At 42.4% G+C, this 7135-nt stretch overlaps 1 non-coding gene across 1 annotated transcript; it reads left to right on the forward strand.

Moving 5' to 3' along the window:
• Nucleotides 1-6199: 6199 nt before the first annotated feature.
• Nucleotides 6200-6274, forward strand: Trnas-cga (transfer RNA serine (anticodon CGA)). The gene has a single exon. It is a non-coding gene; the product is annotated as a tRNA-Ser (tRNA).
• The last annotated feature ends 861 nt before the right edge of the window (nucleotides 6275-7135 follow it).

The raw sequence follows: 7135 nt of genomic DNA on the forward strand, positions 1-7135 counted from the left end.
AAGCTTATCCGTCGTTTCGAGGCCCCCGGTTTAATGAACACGCAATACCCACTCTAGGATGAGAAAAAAAAAGTTAAAATGGCTCTAAGCACATGGGACTTAACATCTGAGGTCTTCAGTCCCCAAGACTTGCAATTGCTTAAACCTAACTAACCTCACACACACATCCTTGTCCGAGTCAGGATTCGAACCTGCTACCGTAGCAGCAGTGCGGTTCCGGACTGAAGCGCCTAGAACCGGTCGGCCACAGCGGCCGGCTGAGTCGTTGCTCAAACGAATCAGAGAAGACAATTGAACAGCAGACGGATGAGCAGACAGCCAATAGAAATGAATTTAACATTTCAGCCAATGGCGCTGGAAAAGGAAAGTTCTACAGTAAGTGAAACAGATTGCAGGATGCAGGTAAATTTTTTATTAGCATTTTATTATTTGAAACAACCGACGTAGATTTTTAGTAAAAATTTATGACGGTCTTCGGTTAGGACAAGGAGTAGTTGTGTGTTAGAACCAGAACCAAAAACAGGCTGTACAATTCTAAATAACGTTATCTGTAACGAGAAGCATTCAGAGTTTCCCTTTGCTTTATAGTAAACATATCTTCTATGGTGTACTGCAGGGTTACTTGTAGAAGGTGAAGGGATTCAGAATATGGAACAGTTTAACGTAAAATCAATAGCGATATCATGCAATAGCGGTTGTACGGACTATTTCTTGGCCGTTTTGATGATTTACTTGCAAGCTGCTTCGCTACGAAGCACTTCACTAGTTAATCAATTAATTGAAGTGTATTCTTCTTCTTTTTTTTGTAATTTCGTGTTGCACAGATGCAATTTATGTATACATCACGCACAGATTTTATGTTAGAGTTTAGTTGCATATTTTCAATCCTGTACGATGTAAAAACGTATCTACACAGAAAGAAATGTATGTAATAATCACGTGAGTCACAGTAACAGCAAAGAGTCCATTGTGCTAGAAATAATTTTGCAATCATAGTGAAGAGTCTAGACGGTCCGCCACGAATTCCACTCGTGCGCCAAATTCATCATCTCAGTCAAACTAAGCACTTGCAACCTACGTCCTGAATTATTTCGTGGATATATTACAATCTCTGTCTTCCTCTTCAGTTTTTAGCTTCTACAGCTCCCTCCACTAACATGGATGTTATTCCCCGATGCCTTACCAAATGTCTTATAATCCTATTCCTTCTTCTTGTCAGTATTTTTAGTATACATCAATCCTTACCTTGTTTTCCTTAAAAAATTAATGATTTAACTGTCATTATCATTTTAATTTTATTTTAGGGATCCAGTAGTTTACGTAGTTAACGTGATTTATGTGGAACAAGCTTTTGGCGAGTCAGTGAAGTACTACTGTTGCTTCGGTTTTACATGTGAGTACTATTTCTACATCTACATCTACATCTACATCCATACTCCGCAAGCCACCTGACGGTGTGTGACGGAGGGTACCTTGAGTACCTCTATCGGTTCTCCCTTCTTTTCCAGTCTCGTATTGTTCGTGGAAAGAAGGATTGTCGGTATGCTTCTGTGTGGGCTCTAATCTCTCTGATTTTATCCTCGTGGTCTCTTCGCGAGATATACGTAGGAGGGAGCAATATACTGCTTGACTCTTCAGTGAAGGTATGTTCTCGAAACTTCAACAAAAGCCCGTACCGAGCTACTGAGCGTCTCTCCTGCAGAGTCTTCCAATGGGATCTATCATCTCCGTAAGGGTTTCGCGATTAGTAAATGATCCTGTAACGAAGCACGCTGCTCTCCGTTGGATCTTCTCTATCTCTTCTATCAACCCTATCTGGTACGGATCTCACACTGCTGAGCAGTATCCAAGCAGTGGGCGAACAAGAGTACTGTAACCTACTTTGGGCAGTTGGCCATTATCTTGTCTATATGAGAGCAAAATAACCATTGGTGGCGTATGCATTTTAATGTTTTTGTTCAATGATTGTCGAATTTCTATTTAACTGCTGCTGATGGATCTGCCAACATGTTTGTGGTCGGGGCATTATTGTGTTGCATAGTTGACATTTTTCAGTACGGCACTGTTGTGTTGCATAGTTGACATTTTTCAGTACTACTTGTAATTTTATGTATAATGCAAATGTCTATATACATGGTGAATTTAATTTAAAAATGTTAACGATGTGTATGTATTTCGGAAGAATCTTTGTAACTGCCAGTTGAAAGATGACTGAATTGCCATTAAATAAAAATACTTGTTTGGGGTTAATAATTGACGCATAAAGTTGGGCCATTCTTCCACGTGTTTTCCATAAATTATTCCCTATCCCTGTTTTTGGTCTCAGTTCTGTTACTTAGTTCAGTTACTCAAAAAATCTGCAATGCTAATTTTTTTTTTTTACTGACGTATTACATGTGTTCGTATCCTGAGCAACTGGATAGAATTTCTTGCCTGCTGAACAAAATCCAAACTCTCACATAATTGTAACTGAGCGTGCGACGTTGCAGAGTCTTCCATATTGCCAGTCTGTACGGCCGCCGCTGAGGGCAGAGAACAGGAGGAATTGCTCGCAGACCAAAATGGAGGAGAGGCTGTCATCTCGTCTTGGCCTGTGTGTGGATGAATAAAGCAACAGCTGCCACTGGCGTATCCGGCTTGAACTCCGCCCTGTCCGTATGGCTATGCTTTACTGCAGTCTCGAAGCACTGCTGCTCTCTCGAGCTATGGCGGCTGTTCGCCGGTTGGCAATACTATCGCCTTCACAACTTAATTTTAATTCATCATAATTCAGATAAACGTAAGAAATATTTAAAAATTATACTTAAAACCCTTCTTCATTAGTCATCGTATCTATTAGTGAAAAGCGGGTCAAAGTCCTTGCAGCAGTTCCGGAGATTACCCTGCACATACACGGGAACGCGAGAAGACGACTTCAGTTTACGGACACAAAAGAGAAGATAGAAAGTTGGCCACAAGTTTTCAGTGTTGTCTTGATTGTAAAAGAAGCTAACGAAACTATGGCTGTGGAAGTTACATCAGAGGGTTCTAGGCACTTCAGTCGGGAACCGCGAGACAGCTATGGTCGCAGGTTCGAATCCTGCCTCGGTCATGGATGTGTGTGACGTCCATAGGTTAGTTAGGTTTAAGTATTTCTAAGTTCTAGGGGACTGATGAACTCAGATGTCAAGTCCCATAGTGCTCAGAGCCATTTGAACCATTTTGAACCTCATATGTGTGAAAGAGGAGAAAGACTAATTGAGTTCTGTAACAAGTTTCAGCTACTAATAGCGAATACCCTGTTCAAGAATCACAAGAGGAAGAGGTATACTTGAAAAAGGCCGGGAGATACGGAAAGATTTCAATTAGATTACATCATGGTCAGACAGAGATTCCGAAATCAGATACTGGATTGTAAGGCGTACCCAGGAGCAGATATAGACTCAGATCACAGTATAGTAGTGATGAAGAGTAGGCTGTAGTTCAAGACATTAGTCAGGAAGAATCAATACGCAAATAAGTGGGATACGGAAGTACTAAGGAATGACGAGATACGTTTGAAGTTCTCTAGCGCTATAGATACAGCAAAAAGGAATAGCGCAGTAGGCAGTACAGTTGAAGAAGAATGGACATCTCTAAAAAGGGCAATCACAGAAGTTGGGAAGGAAAACATAGGTACAAAGAAGGTAGCTGCGAAGAAACCATGGGTAACAGAAGAAATACTACATTTGATTGATGAAAGGAGGAAGTACAAACACGTTCCGGGAAAATCAGGAATACAGAAATGCAAGTCGCTGAGGAATGAAATAAATAGGAAGTGCAGGGAAGCTAAGACGAAATGGCTGCAGGAAAAATGTGAAGACATCGAAAAAGATATGATTGTCGGAAGGACAGACTCAGCATACAGGAAAGTCAAAACAACCTTTGGTGACATTAAAAGTAACGGTGGTAACATTAAGAGTGCAACGGGAATTCCACTGTTAAATGCAGAGGAGAGAGCAGATAGGTGGAAAGAATACATTGAAAGCCTCTATGAGGGTGAAGATTTGTCTAATGTAATAGAAGAAGAAACAGGAGTCGATTTAGAAGAGATAGGGGATCCAGTATTGGAATTTAAAAGAGCTTTGGAGGACTTACGGTCAAATAAGGCAGAAGGGATAGATAACATTCCATCAGAATTTCTAAAATCATTGGGGGAAGTGGCAACAAAACTACTATTCACGTTGGTGTGTAGAATATATGAGTCTGGCGACCTACCATCTGACTTTCGGAAAAGCATCATCCACACAATTCCGAAGACGGCAAGAGCTGACAAGTGCGAGAATTATCGCACAATCAGGTTAACAGCTCATGCATCGAAGCTGCTTACAAGAATAATATACAGAAGAATGGAGAAGAAAATTGAGAATGCGCTAGGTGACGATCAGTTTGGCTTTAGGAAAAGTAAAGGGAAGAGAGAGGCAATTCTGACGTTACGCCTAATAATGGAAGCAAGGCTAAAGAAAAATCAAGACACTTTCATAGGATTTGTCGACCTGGAAAAAGCATTCGGCAATATAAAATGGTGCAAGCTGTTCGAGATTCTGAAAAAGTAGGGGTAAGCTATAGGGAGAGACGGGTCATATACAATATGTACAACAACCAAGAGGGAATAATAAGAGTGGACGATCAAGAACGAAATGCTCGTATTGAGAAGGGTGTAAGACAAGGCTGTAGCCTTTCGCCCCTACTCTTCAATCTGTACATCGAGGAAGCAATGATGGAAATAAAAGAAAGGTTCAGGAGTGGAATTAAAATACAAGGTGAAAGGATATCAGTGATAGGATTCGCTGATGACATTGCTATCCTGAGTGAAAGTGAAGAAGAATTAAATGATCTGCTGAACGGAATGAACAGTCTAATGAGTACACAGTATGGTTTGAGAGTAAATCGGAGATAGACGAAGGTAATGAGAGGTAGTAGAAATGAGAACAGCGAGAAACTTAACATCAGGATTGATGGTCACGAAGTCAATGAAGTTAAGGAATTCTGCTACCTAGGCAGTAAAATAACCAATGACGGACGGAGAAAGGAGGACATCAAAAGCAGACTCGCTATGGCAAAAAAAGGCATTTCTGGCCAAGAGAAATCTACTAATATCAAATACCGGCCTTAATTTGAGGAAGGAATTTCTGAGGATGTACGTCTGGAGTACAGCATTGTATGGTAGCGAAACTTGGACTGTGGGAAAACCGGAACAGAAGAGAATCGAAGCATTTGAGATGTGGTGCTATAGACGAATGTTGAAAGTTAGGTGGACTGATAAGGTAAGGAATGAGGAGGTTCTACGCAGAATCGGAGAGGAAAGGAATATGTGGAAAACACTGATAAGGAGAAGGGACAGGATGATAGGACATCTGCTAAGACATGAGGGAATGACTTCCATGGTACTAGAGGGAGCTGTAGAGGGCAAAAACTGTAGAGGAAGACAGAGATTGGAATACGTCAAGCTAATAATAGAGGACGTAGGTTGCAAGTGCTACTCTGAGATGAAGAGGTTAGCACGGGAAAGGAATTCGTGGCACATACCGGTATAGTCGGCATCTCGCGTCCGTCTGTACGTGGACAATAATCTCAGGAACTGTGTCCAGAATGTGGTTTTCACTCTGCAGCGGAGTGTGCGCTGATGTGAAACTTCTTGGCAGATTGAAACTGTGTGTCGGACCGAGACTCGAACTCGGAACCTTTGGATTTCGCGGGCAAGTGCTCTACCAACTGAGCTACCCAAGCACGACTCACGCTCCGTCCTCAAAGCTTTACTTCTGCCAGTACCTCGTCTCCTACCTTCCAAACTTTACAGAAGCTCTCCTGCGAACCTTGCAGAACTAGCACTCCTGAAGGAGACATGGCTTAGCCACAGCCTTGGGTTTGTTTCCAGAATGTGATTTTCACACAGTTGGTAGAGCACTTGCCCGCGAATGGCAGAGGTCCCGTGTTCGAGTCTCGGTCCGGCACACAGTTCTGATCTGCCAGGAAGTTTCCAATCAGAGCACACTCCGCTGCAGAGTGAAAATCACATTCTGGAAACAACTCCCAGGCTGTGGGTAAGCCATGTCTCCGTAATATGCTTTCTTTCAGGAGTGCTAGTTCTGCAAGGTTCGCAGGAGAGTTTCTGTAAAGTTTGGAAGGTAGGAGACTAGGTACTGGCAGAAGTGACGCTGTGAGGACGGAGCGTGAGTCGTGCTTGGGTAGCTCAGTTGGTAGAGCACTTGGCCGCGAAAGCCAAAGGTCCCGAGTTCGAGTCTCGGTCCAGCACACAGGTTTAATCTGCCAGGAGGTTTCAATTTCAGAAATAACTGTAGCAATTCTGGTCTGGTTTTCACACATAGATAGAACGACCACAATGAATATTTTTCTATATGGTACACAGGGTGTTACAAAAAGGTACTGACAAACTTTCAGGAAACATTCCTCACACACAATGAAAGAAAATATGTTATGTGGACATGCGTCTGGAAACGCTTACTTTCCATGTTAGAGCTCATTTTATTACTTCTCTTCAAATCACATTAATCATGGAATGCAAACACACAGAACAGAACGTACCAGCGTGACTTCAAACACTTTGTTACAGGAAATGTTCAAAATGTCCTCCGTTAGCGAGGATACATGCATCCACCCACCGTCGCATGGAATCCTTGATGCGCTGATGCAGCCCTGGAGAATGGCGTATTGTATCACAGCCGTCCACAATACGAGCACGAAGAGTCTCTACATTTGGTACCGGGGTTGCGTAGACAAGAGCTTTCAAACGCCCCCATAAATGAAAGTCAAGATGGTTGAAGTCAGGAGAGCGTGGAGGCCATGGAATTGGTCCGCCTCTACCAATTCATCGGTCACCGAATCTGTTGTTGAGAAGCGTACGAAGACTTCGACTGAAATGTGCAGGAGCTCCATCACATGTTGTGTCGTACTTGTAAAGGCACATGTTCTAGCAGCACAGGTAGAGTATCCCGTATGAAATCATGATAACGTGCTCCATTCAGCGTAGGTGGACGACGAAACTAAAATGAGCTCTAACATGGAAATTAAGCGTTTCCGGATACATGTCCACATAACATCTTATCTTTATTTGTGTGTGAGGAATGTTTCCTGAAAGTTTGGCCGTACCTTTTTG

Source organism: Schistocerca nitens, chromosome 4 (assembly GCF_023898315.1).
Source record: "Schistocerca nitens isolate TAMUIC-IGC-003100 chromosome 4, iqSchNite1.1, whole genome shotgun sequence".
Lineage (NCBI taxonomy): Eukaryota > Metazoa > Arthropoda > Insecta > Orthoptera > Acrididae > Schistocerca > Schistocerca nitens.